The sequence below is a fragment of the Canis lupus genome, chromosome 12, assembly GCF_048164855.1.
Source record: "Canis lupus baileyi chromosome 12, mCanLup2.hap1, whole genome shotgun sequence".
In the NCBI taxonomy this organism is placed as follows: domain Eukaryota; kingdom Metazoa; phylum Chordata; class Mammalia; order Carnivora; family Canidae; genus Canis; species Canis lupus.
Window position 1 is genome coordinate 41,857,861 of NC_132849.1, and position 13,076 is coordinate 41,870,936.

The 13,076-nt window shown below is 42.2% G+C and overlaps 1 protein-coding gene across 2 annotated transcripts in view; it reads left to right on the forward strand.

Moving 5' to 3' along the window:
• The window catches only part of ALK (ALK receptor tyrosine kinase), a 692,068-nt gene that overhangs the window by 578,057 nt on the left and 100,935 nt on the right, over positions 1-13,076 (forward strand). The window lies entirely within an intron of this gene.

Here is a 13,076-nt window from a genome sequence, read left to right on the forward strand (position 1 = left end):
AAGGAGCCTGCGATCATGCACAGCTGGCCAGCAGTGTGGCCACATGTCCTTAAGACACAAGGGCATATCCACCTTCCCCAGGGGGGACTCCTGGGAAAGAGACAATGTACAAGGGGATGACCTGAGAAAAGAGAAGAAGACACGAAGGCAGTGGGGGGAGTCTGGCGAAATGATCCAGAGCAGAACATCACATGCCTGACTTTTAACATCTTTCAACGAATGCCAGTTCTGTATCTTTCACTCTCTAACATGCCTGTTTGTTTGGATTCAAAAACATGACTCACTACTTAACATGGAATGGCTAAGACTACAAGAAGCACACCCTGTTTATCCTGTGGCTCTGGGTCCCCCCCACCAGGAAGACCTGAAAGGCTTATGCCCCCCAGTTTAAGCAGTTCCAAGGAAGAGCTCCAGCTCCCACTGCCTTTCTCTGAAGCCCAGAGGTCTCCTCACCTTGTGTGGCCTCACTCCATGCCCCATGGTCAGCATTAAGCCCATAGATGGTGCATTTTGAAGAGTATCCGCCCTGCCTTCATCACCCCTAATGTCTGCCTCAACTATGACTGTCCCCTCCCCACCCTGCCAGTCACCCTGACTCTGACCTTGTATCTGGAACTCTAGAAGGACCTTAGCTCTGGCAGCCACTCACACTCCATGTCATGAAGACAGTACTTTCAGAGACTTAACCTGGGGCCTAAGCAAGTGCCACTTGCTTAGGGAATGGAGGGTGGAAGTGGTTCTGGAGGCATTGCCAAATGACTTCCACAGACCCACTGGATGGCTAAGAGATTTGAACCTCACTGTCAGTCTCTAAGGACGATTCTACACACGTGTAATAACATTATATCCACATCCTGTATTAAGAATCCTCTATAATGTCAAAGACCACAAAGCCTACCCAGCTCCCCAGTCACCCTGTGAGGTGAATGAAATCTTCCCCATTCTACAGAGAAAGAGCCTCAGAGGGCTAAGAGACAGCCCCAAGGTCACAGGCTGAGGCATGCAGAAACCAGGACTCAAATACTAGTCTCCTAACTTCAAAGGTAGCTGTTCAACCGCTCCCCAAAGTAGTCAGGGAGTAGCCCCCTCAGGATGCAAAGGGTGGACAGTTGCAGAGACAGGATCACAGATGTAGCTTAGAACTTGGCAGGGTTGGATCGGCACGCAGATGCCTGGCAGGAGTGAGGGAGGGAAGGTCACAGAGGGCTCTCAGTCAGGCAGTGAACCAGCAAGTACTCATTTCAAACCCACCATGTGGCCAGCCATGCTGTAGATAGACCACAAGAATCTGGGATCTCTTTGGGGTGTTTATTCAGCAGGAAAGTGAAAAATACTTACTTTCAGTATGACAAGTCCTGGTCTCCAGGTAACTTATGGATCACTCAGCTGTATTACATTAAAAAACAAGCCAAAGTTCTTTTTTTTTTTTTTGTATCCTTATTGGTATCCTTTATTGAGTCAAGAAAGTTCCTTTCTATTCTTATATCTGAATAATTTTATTATGAATGCAGCTTGACCTTTATCAAACACTTTTTTTACTGCATGTATTGATATCATCATATGATTTCCATGTTTTGTTCTGTTAGTACACTTTTAATTTCTCTGTTACTTACACTAATCTATTTCCTTTCTTATTGTAGTTTGACTTGCCAACATATAACACCCAGTGCTCATCCCATCAACTACCTCCCTCAGTGCCCGTCACCCAATCACCCCATCCCCCTGCCCGCCTCCCCTTCCACTACCCCTTGTTCGTTTCCCAGAGTTAGGAGTCTCTCATGTTTTGTCACCCTCTCTCATTTTTCCCATTCATTTTCCCTCTTTTCCCCTATAATCCCTTTCACTATTTCTTATATTCCCCATATGAGTGAAACTATATGATAATTGTCCTTCTCTGATTGACTTACTTCACTCTGCATAATACCCTCCAGTTCTATCCACATCAAAGCAAATGGTGAGTATTTGTCGTTTCTAATGGCTGAGGAATATTCATTGTATACTAGACCACAGCTTCTTTATCCATCTGTCAATGGACACCAAGGCTCCTCCCACAGTTTGGCTATTGTGGACATTGCTGCTATAAACATTGGGGTGCAGGTGTCCCGGCATTTCACTGCATCTGCTTCTTTGGGGTAAATACCTAGTAGTGCAATTGCTGGGTCATAGGGTAGCTCTATTTTTAACTCTTTGAGGAACCTCCACACAATTTTCCAGAGTGGCTGCACCGGTTCACATTCCCACCAACAGTGTAAGAGGGTTCCCTTTTCTCCGCATCCTCTCCAACATTTGTGGTTTCCTGCCTTGTTAATTTTCCCCATTCTCACTGGTGTGAGGTGGTATCTCATTGTGGTTTTGATTTGTATTGCCCTGATGGCAAGTGATGCGGAGCATTTTCTCATGTACTTGTTGGCCACGTGTATGTCTTCTTTGGTGAAATTTCTGTTCTTCTCTTTTGCCCATTTCATGACTGGATTGTTTCTTTGCTGTTGAGTTTGATAAGTTCTTTATAGATCTTGGATACTAGCCCTTTATCTGATATGTCATTTGTAAATATCTTCTCCCATTCTGTAGGTTGTCTTTTAGTTTTGTTGAGTGTTTCTTTTGCTGTGCAGAAGCTTCTTATCTTGATGAAGTCCCAATAGTTCATTTTTGCTTTTGTTTCCCTTGCCTTCATAGATGTATCTTGCAAGAAGTTGCTGTGGCCAAGTTCAGAAAGGGTGTTGCCTGTGTTCTCCTCTAGGATTTTGAGGGATTCTTGCCTTACATTTAGATCTTTAATCCATTTTGAAGATTTAGTCCATTTTGAGTTTATCTTTGTGTATGGTGAAAGAGAGTGGTCTAGTTTCATTCTTCTGCACGTGGATGTCCAATTTTCCCAGCACCATTTATTGAAGAGACTGTCCTTTTCCCAGTGGAGAGTCTTTCCTGTTTTGTCGAATATTAGTTGACCATAGAGTTGAGGGCCCATTTCTGGTTTCTCTATTCTGTTCCATTGATCTATGTGTCTGTTTTTGTGCCAGTACCACACTGTCTTGATGACCATAGCTTTGTAGTACAACCTGAAATCTGGCATTGTGATGCCCCCAGCTTTGGTTTTCTTTTTCAATATCCCCCTGACTATTCGAGGTCTTTTCTGATTCCACACAAATCTTTAGATTATTTGTTCCAACTCTCTGAAGAAAGTCCATGGTATTTTGATAGCGATTGCATTAAATGTGTAAGTTTCCCTGTGTAACATAGATATTTTCACAATATTAATTCTTCCAATCCATGAGCATGGAATACTTTTTCATCTCTTTGTGTCTCCCAGAATTTCAGAAGTGTTCTATAGTTTTTAGGGTATAGATCCTTTCCTCTTTGGTTAGGTTTATTCCTAGGTATCTTATGCTTTTGGGTGCAAGTGTAAATGGGATTGACTCCTTAATTTCTCTTTCTTCAGTCTCATGTTAGCGTATAGAAATGCCACTTATTTCTGGGCATTGATTTTGTATCCTGCCACATTGCCAAATTGCTGTATGAGTTCTAGTAATCTTGGGGTGGAGTCTTTTGGGTTTTCTATGTACAGTAGCATGTCATCTGTGAAGAGGGAGAGTTTGACTTCTTCTTTGCCAATTTGAATGCCTTTTTTTGTTGTTGTCTGATTGCTGAGGCTAGGACTTCTAATACTATGTTGAATAATAGTGGTGAGAGTGGACATCCCTGTCACATTCCAGATCTTAGGGGAAAGGCTCTCAGTTTTTCTCCATTGAGAATGCTTGCTGTGGGCTTTTCATAGATCATTTTTAAGATACTGAGGAATGTTCCCTCTATCCCTACACTCTGAAGAGTTTTGATCAGGAACAGATGCCGTATTTTGTCAAATAACAAGCCAAAGTTCTTAACGAGAGCCTTCAAACACCCTAACTCTTCACACCCCTGGGAGAAAGAAACCTTCCTTAGTCTGAGTCTGAGGAAGGGACCCTTCATAGCTGGTAAGCCAACTGAGGGAGCGTTTTTTAAATATCAATCCCTTATGTGTGGCTAGGAGTATACTAAGAATGTCACTTATTTTATCTCATTACCAAAACAGACTTGTGAGGAATCATAACCTCCATTCACTAGTGGAGACCCTGGGGCCTGAACAAGTTAAGTGACTTGCCCAAGGTCACCCTGCTGCTAAAAAGCAGAGCCAGTGTTTAGACCTACGTCTGTCTACTGCCAAAGCCAAATTTGCAAACACTTAGAGGTCACTGGACTTAACTTGGGTCATCTTGGTTGGAATCCCAGCTCTGTCCCTTATAATTCATGTGACCTCAAGCAAGTCACTCCCCCCAACTGGGAATAAAAATACCTGTTGTTCTTGCTCCAAAGATCAAGCAAAAATGTAAAAGCTCTTCTTGATCTCTACAGTGTTTGTAGATGGAAACAATTGTTATGATTACCTCTTTTACTTTGCACAGGGAGGAAGAAGTCAGTCCACCATGAATTCAGACATTTTGTGTATTCTTTCTCTTTTCAGTCAATAGCAGCATGCGGGCAGAATAAGAGCATTATTTTGCATAGTGCCTAGGATTAGCCCCAGGAAGATGTGCCCCATGAATATGCTTGATCAAATCTTAATTAATTAATTACACAGCATAACCCTGGTCCAGGTTAGGTGCTAATGAGGAGACTCCTCCCTGATTCTCAAGAATCCAACAAATATGGCCTTCCTGAGATTTCTGAGCCAAATTCTCCCCTCAGTACCTAGAGCTGGAAAGCCACGGGCACCTAGCATGCTGCCACTGCTTACTATGATGTAGTTGATGATGCCAGGACACATGCTAATGAACTAAAGTAATCAACAGCAATTGTAATTGCAGTCGGACATAATTAATTTAATACCTTTGAGCCATTCAAAATTAATACTTCTCTATTACATGATGAAACTGAGGCATAGAGAGAATTACTGTGAAGGCTCCTGGTTGTGAATAAAATCCTCCCAGACCCTTGGCAGAGATCTGGATCCTATTCAGAATCCACCTGCTAATCATGGACCCTTGTGGCTTCTACTGGCAATCCTTATGATACATTCAAAAAGCCCATATACAGGGGGCACCCCCTTGAAAGCATAAGCTCTCCCCAACTGTCAGAATAAATACTCCCCAAGTGGCTCTAGGCCCAACAGACACTCATGTGCCTGGGTCCATTCTCTTTCCACTGGCCATCCCTAAAGCTTGTTGGACTTTCATTACACAGACTTGATCCCGTTCTCTACTTAGAGGATTGCAGAGCTATTTTGCAGTATTGTCCCTATCACACACAGAGAGAGGAGGTACAGAGGAAGCTTTAGCTCAAGATCATACCATCGCAATGTAACTCAAAAGAAATATCACCCTTTTCTTCCCATAAGACGGGAAAGATAACTCTCTGGGGAAACTGGAAGATAGAACACTGAACTGCAATTTTTAAATACAGCATCCTTCACCCTGTCCCTTCCTATTTTTTTTGTGAGCTGTTTATCTCTAACATGGTGTTCCCTGCCTGCCCTTTCCGATGCAGGAGGTGGGAACTAACATTGATTGAATGTGGTTGGTAGCTGGGCACTGGGCTCTTTAATAATCTTATTAAAGTCCCCCAGCGACTCTGGAGCTGAGTATGTGGTTGGACCCATTTTATAGATGAAAACCAAGGCACTGATTATGCCACAAATAAAGACAGAACCACTCTTTGATTTCAAAGTTCATGCTCTGTCCTCAACACTCATTCCCCAGAAGCTCCCACTTTCCCTGGTTTTTCTCAAAAAGCCCACAGGATGCAGGCAAGAGAAAGTGATCCTCCCCTGAGGAGGTGAAAAGAAAGCACTCTTTTTTCCCACTTTCGAATGGCATCAGCACCCTCCCTTGCTGCCATTTTTAATATAGTGTTTATTGTTTTTTCTGATTACAAAAGTACTCTATGCTCATTGCAGAACATTAGGAAAATACAGGAAAGCGTGAAGAAAATTGAAATTACCCACAGTCTTACCCCCCAAAGGTAACCCCTCTTACCACTTTGGTACATTTCCTTCCAGACACATAGATGTAGATTTGAGCATAGTGAAAGGGTTTATACAAATTTGGCATCAGACCATATAAGTATTTTATGTCTTCTTTCTTTACTTACTATTATGTTTTCCTGTATCAGTGTTATTCTTCATAAACATGCTTTTAATAGCTGTGTACACCACATTTATTCTATTGCTTTTGTTCAAGTTATCAAAAAGTAATAGATGTTCATTGTAAAAAAATTTAGAAGAGACCAAAGAAGGAAAAAATACCTATAACTCCATAACCTCACCAGCCAGGGATCCCACAGTTATTATTTTTATATATAACCTTCATGTTTTCTTGCTGTGTTTTCACAAAGGTGGCTTGTTGGTTTTCCTGGCTACCTGTTTCTGGCTTCAATGTGATGTCTCAGAAAGAAGGAGACATGGGGTGCTGTTTTCAGAAAGGATCTCAATCTTTTAAGTCTCCTACATGGCCAGGAATCCAGCATTTCTTAAGCCTCCATAATTGCAAGTATTTGCCAGCGTATTTTATTTGCTTGTTATCAAAAATCTGCATCTGGTCTGCTTCTTGCTGTGTTGGGTTGATTTTTCATTAGGCTATTTATAGCTAGAGAGCTGGTATTTTTTTTTTTTCCAGGTGAATTAGGAGATGGCATACAAAAACACTGGGCTTTGCAGTGAGTCAATACTCTCAATTAAGTTAATAAGAGACCATGTTGAAACCAAAGAACTCTAAAAATTACCAGTTCACACCAAGAATCACAGTTCTGTGGCAGCTTAGATTGGGAAGGAACTTTAACCTCCATTCAAAGCTTGGATGTCCCTGACAACAACTCCAATCCTGGTTGCCCAGTCACTGCTGGATGACACCTGGCTGGAGAATATCTGAAGAGCACACAAGATCCCGCAAGCAAGCTCATCTTTGAGCATCTCTCTCTGTTAAAAATCATTTCTTTCTGTTGAAGTGATACACACGAGAGCACCCCTCCTGGTTTTGTCTGTACTGCAGGAATTCACGCAGCCCTTCAGAAAGAGGAAGAAAGGTAGCACCTTTCACCCTGATAGCATGATATACATTTGGGGATGCAGCATGCAGAATGGACATTACTTGATACCACTGAGCCTCTTTTGTCTAACTTCAGCCTAAATTCCACACCGATATTTTTTTAATGGATTCAAGATATTGTTGTAAAGTTGTCACAAGGTATGCATAGCAAACACAGGGCATATTCTCGACATAAAATTGCAGTAATTACCTCTGGAGGAGGAAAGGGCCATGAGAGAAATAATAGCATTAGGCCTAGCCACAATGCTGCTCTTGCTTTACATACAGAACTTTAATTAATAAAACGACAAACACTGGTAGCACATAATTGGAAAGTCTATCAGGCCCCACCGAGAGGAAGGCGGGGAAAAGCCCTTGTGAAAGGGTCTGCTGGAGCCAGAAAATATAATTGCTGGTGGCGCGCTCCTGGCGTTGTCTCTTTTCACTTGTCTCATTTGCTGTCTGCATATAAAAGAGTTTATTAGTCAAAAGCTATCATTTATAACCTCTATCTACTAGATGTGTCCAGAAGGATCAACATTTTTATCATTACGGGCTCCAACAAGTGTTATTTCTCATAAACATTATTTAGTATTTGTATAAGATTTCTCATATTTGTGTGAACACAGTTGTCATATATGTATGTGTGTGTGTATACATACACACACGTACATGATGACTAATTGGCTGAGACAGAGGTTGCAAATGGTTTAAAACTCACTATCTCCCTAATCCCTCTATTAAAAAGGTATTTCTGAGCTAAGATCTTGTTAAAATATGAATTCGGACTCAGCAGACCTAGGGTGGGACTTGAGACCCTGCGTTTTAATAAGCTTCCAGGTCACGCCGATACTGCTGGTTTACAGACCACACTCTGAGCAATGAGGATCTAGAAAACCTTCGCAATACAGCCCAAAAGATTTAAGCATTGCCATAACATGTTACATATATGTAGTGTTATTGATATGGTAGAAACAGCACAGATCATATCATATCATAGCATGGTGTGGAATCCAGGTCTGCAGCACGTGCACTCAGTGACCACGGGTGACTTCACCTACCTAAGCTTCAGATTCCGCATCTGAAAAAATGGGCATGATAATACCTACAGGAAGGAATGTTGTGGGTATAAAATGAGACAGCATATGTACAAGTGTCTAACACAGCTCTCTGGTAGTCAACAAATAGTCAATTAACAAATTATCCCATAGACCAGATAGCCACTGGTCTTATTAAGATCAAATTTCAAGAGTGTTTTTTGCCCACTCTGAGCACTTGAGGCTTAACTGTCAGTATCAAACTGAGTCTAACTGGAATGGATATCTACATATAATGGTATCAGAGGGGTTCTTTTGGGGGGCACTGTATTTATAAGGAAAATAGAAGTCTTTGAGAGGGCCTTGAGCCTGCAGTTTGCTCTGGGAACCACAAATAGCTGCTCTATACATAAAAATAATGAATAAGGGATGTTCAAAAAGAATTGACTTCAGTCCTTCAGCTCTTCTAATTAAGAAATTGGTAAGAACTTTACCCTGTAGGTCCAAAAGGATGGTTCTGGTCCTATTCACATCCTAAAATCATCCCTGCTCACCCTCAGGGCTGTCCTCAGTCTTGGCCCAGGGATGACATGGCAACTGAGTGAAGGCCCTCTGCTGGGGTCTGTGTCCTCCCTTTTGCAAGAAAGGCACTCCTTGTACACCTTGGTGATGGTGGGCACTTTTTAAGCCATTTTTTAGTTAGTAAGAATTACCTGCTACTCTAAGTATGGACCCCTCACTGAGAAGGTCAGACTACTTCCTGCACTAAATAGCCCCATCTCCCCAGTGGTCTTAGCCTAGGTTGTACTTTAGAATCACCTGGAGAGATCTGAAAACTACTGAAGTCCAGGACCTACCCAAGACCATTTAAGTCAGAATCTTTGGGGTGGAACTCAGATACAAGTAGTTGTGAAAACTCCCCAGGTGATTCTAATTTGCAGCCCAGGTTAAAAAGCACTGGTGTAACCATTTCATTCACAACATGTGGGCTCTCCTTCCACATTCTTAACTCACTCAGTCTTTAAACCACCTTTTAAGATAGGTAGGGAAGGTATGGTTATTATCACAAGTTTGTAAGAAAATAGAGGCTTGGGCAGCCCTGGTGGCTCAGCGGTTTAGTGCTGCCTTCAGCCCAGGGCGTGATCCTTGGAGACCCAGGATCAAGTCCCATGTTGGGCTTCCTGCATGGAGCCTGCTCCTCCCTCTGCCTGTGTCTCTGACTCTCCGTCTGTCTGTCATGAATGAATAAAATCTTTTAAAAAGAAAACAGATGCTCAGAGGGTAGGTGGTTGACTTAAAGTCACACAATTGATTCACTTCGATATTGGGGCACAAGCCCCAAGTTATCCCATCGTCAACAGGCAAGGAAACAGGATAGTCTGATAAGTCACCTGAGAATTAATGTTGATACAAAGAGCAGTTTCTTCCAGGGCATTCCAGAAGGAGAAGGAATGGGGCACAGGGGCAGGAACCCAGAGGCTGCTTCTCTGCTCTGCAGATTCTGATGCAGTGAATCCGAGAACAGGCCAGAGATGCTGCATCTCTGACAAGTTCCTAGAATATATCCATGATACCATCCTGAACATCACACTCATCAGCAAAGCACGGACTTATAGAGACAGAGTCTGGAATGACTAAAAATAACTACAGGTCAGAAGTAGGCCAGATGAAAGACCAGAAGTTCTAGACTGCTTATATCTGAAGAATAATATTACCTGGATACCTCACCTTACTAAACACTTAGTGGAGGACAAAAAAATGAATGGCAGAAAAACATACTTTGATAGCCATTCACTTGCTGTAGTTTGCGGTCTCATTTCAAGCCTTTTGCGTCTGTTTCTAGAAATAGACTGCCGAAACTCAGAGAGTTTATGCCTTGGCTTGAGTTGTAGCTATAGATATATGTTTTCTACTATAAACAAAGGTGGTGGTATTGTAAGATGAAAAGAAAATCATATTTCCAATTCTTCTATTTATCCATAGTTCTAAACAGTTGGGTCAGGTGGTATCTTGACTCAAGTCCACTTGTCTTATATCAACTGTCTTGACTTGACTTTTTAAAAAATATTTATCTATTTAAGAGAGAGAGAGAGTACAAGCAGGGGGAAGGGGCAGAGGGAGAGGAAGACAAGCAGACTCCCCACCAAGCCAGTAGCCCAACTCAGGGCTCAACCCCAGGACCCTGAGATCATGACTTGAGCCAAAATTAAGAGCCAGACACTCAACAAACTGAGCCAGCCAGGTGGACCTTGATTTGACTAACTTATGTTTTATGTCTTCATTGTCAAGTGACTCCATTTATTTCCCCTTTTGCTACACTCAGTACAATTGCAGTTACTCATTTAAATTCAGATAATAAGCTTCGTGAGGGCAGGGAAGATATATATAATATGCAGTAAGAGTAGGTATGCAGTAAATATTTGTCGAATGAATGGATGATCATCTCAAGGACTGATAACAAGAGGGATTCTGGTAGACCTCCTCAGAAGCTGAGGCTGCCATCTCTTAGCAGCCAGTACTGTCCTCACGTCCCGGGCCTATTGGCCTAAAATATTGCATAGGAAGGTGGAGAAAGCTGATCAGCTTTCTCCAATCAGCTAGCCAGCGGCCCCACTGTTGATATGACAAGGCTACATCTCACTGACATGCTCAGGCCACTAGCAGACTCTACTATAGACTGAAGGTTTCCTAAGAACAGCTGAGAACTGGGCCATTTCAACTACAGCCAGTTAGCTGCAAAAATGTGTGGATTGTCTTCCTTCCCTGGAACCCGACCCCTAGAATGCAGGAAAGTGCTAAGGAGCTTCACAGATGAAAAGTTGGTTTCTGTCCCCGAGAGAGGACCTAGTAAAGACAGGAAGCTCTTCCTGGAAATATACACATCTTTATATATTCTGACACTGATCACCTTCAATCATGTGTGGTCACTTGACAACGACTGTGAATACAAAATAAGATAGTCCCGGCCTTGAAGGAATTTGTGGTCTAAGAAAGATGGAGGAAAGACAAGGCAACAAAGCTATGTCCTGTGATGATCCCAATAGCCTCAATTGCAAGATTTCAGAAGAGGAGAAAGTCATTTCTGACATAGATGATAAGAAAAGTCTCCCTAAAAATTGATAGATTGAATTTTTTAAGTGGTGAGAAGGAAGGAATGGATAGAGGAAATGGAAGGATCAAAAGCACAGAAGTAAAAATGTGTCAGGTGCAAAGCTGGCATGTAGACTGATGTGAAAGAGTCTAGGAACTAACATCTGTTGGGCTCTCATGTGTGGACTACTGGGTGAAAACTACTTATCTGGTTGCTCTAAGGTAATACAAGTTTTTAGTCACTTCAAAACACAAAACACAGGCTTATTTAGAAATCAAAATGCCTATCTGGTCAGAACTTCAACCTTGCTTTAAAGGTAGGATTTCATTCCTCCCCTGCCCCTACCACATTTGGCACTATTGCAGATGAGAAGCCTGAAATCAGGGGAAGAGTGGTCATTGATCTCTATCCTTCTTCACTCAGCTCTCCTCTTCAGTCCTCTGGCTAACTTGTGACCCTTCAAGGTCTCAAGTGCAGGGAAAGGAAAATAAGTTCAGGGAAGCAAGAAAACTCTTACCTGATCAGAACTTTTGTGGTGATCTGGCAATGGTATTCTCTGAATGTGACAAATGTTTAAGTCTGACTGTTTTTCACAGGGGGCACTTATGTAGTTTCTTTGGAGATTTACCTTTCTCCTCACCCCCTCCACTATGTCTAGGAGTCTTTCACCTTGACTGGGGCATATGTATCTCCATTCCAGGTGGTCATTTACTCTTTCTTCTGTCCTTGGGCATCTCAAGATGACTACAGCTTCTTTCTTCTGAGTTCTATTTACTCCTTCAAGAAGTCCTCTTGGACAAGATCTAAAATGACCCACGTGGGCTCCCTTATACATGGCTCACTCTAGTTTATGTGTAATATTCACACATGTTGTGTACCACCAAATTCTGGGAGTGCGGGCCATTCAATGCTTCCACCTTGCTTTGTTCTACACCAGAACAGCTAACCAGCCCCTTGTTCATACTTTGGATCTTCCAGGTAAGAGCTAGACAGTATTCTATTGAGCTCCCCAAAATGCAGGGGATTAATATCAAGTGCCCAAGGTGGTATCATTAAAACTGCTCTTTCTCTTGACTTGGCATGAAGGAGGAACCTTCCTTGCAAGTAGAAACACATTCCAATAACTCTTCTAGTAGTCAACCACCAACTTTTTTAAATTTTTTTAATTATTTATTTATTTATGATAGTCACACAGAGAGAGAGAGAGAGGCAGAGACACAGGCAGAGGGAGAAGCAGGCTCCATGCACCGGGAGCCTGACGTGGGACTCGATCCAGGGTCTCTAGGATCACGCCCTGGACCAAAGGCAGGCGCCAAACCGCTGCACCACCCAGCGATCCCCCCAACTTTTTTTAAAATCCAAAGTACAGATGAGAGATTAAGAATTGTGTAACCTGTTTTTATCCAACCCCCCCGCCATGAAAGTCCTGAATCATTGTGCTCTCAGACTTCCCTTTGAAGTGTAGTGTCTATTGCCTCAGTGCTTCAGCCAAAATTTCTTTTTAACATTTTGTTACACTATTTGTTATCTATCATTATATTGCCACTATAATTCTATAAGGTAGAAACCTATTCTCATTTCAGAGGATACAGAACTGAGTTTCAAAAGGACCAAAGTAACAAGAATGGTTTTTGAATCCAGATCTCTCTAACTCAAACTCTTAGACCATTCTAGGGTAGAGGACACATGTGGTTCAACCTAAGTACTCAATAAATTTTCAGTGAATACCTAAAAAAGTCTATTTTCTTAGGTTATAGAGGAACACAAATGCCTTGATATTAATTGATAGGGAGTGAGAAACCACTGAAGAGCCACACATGGCAGCGGTAAACAGAAAGATGTGATCAAGATATACAAAAGAATTTAGAAGGGAGAAAGTAGAGAGGGAGAGGC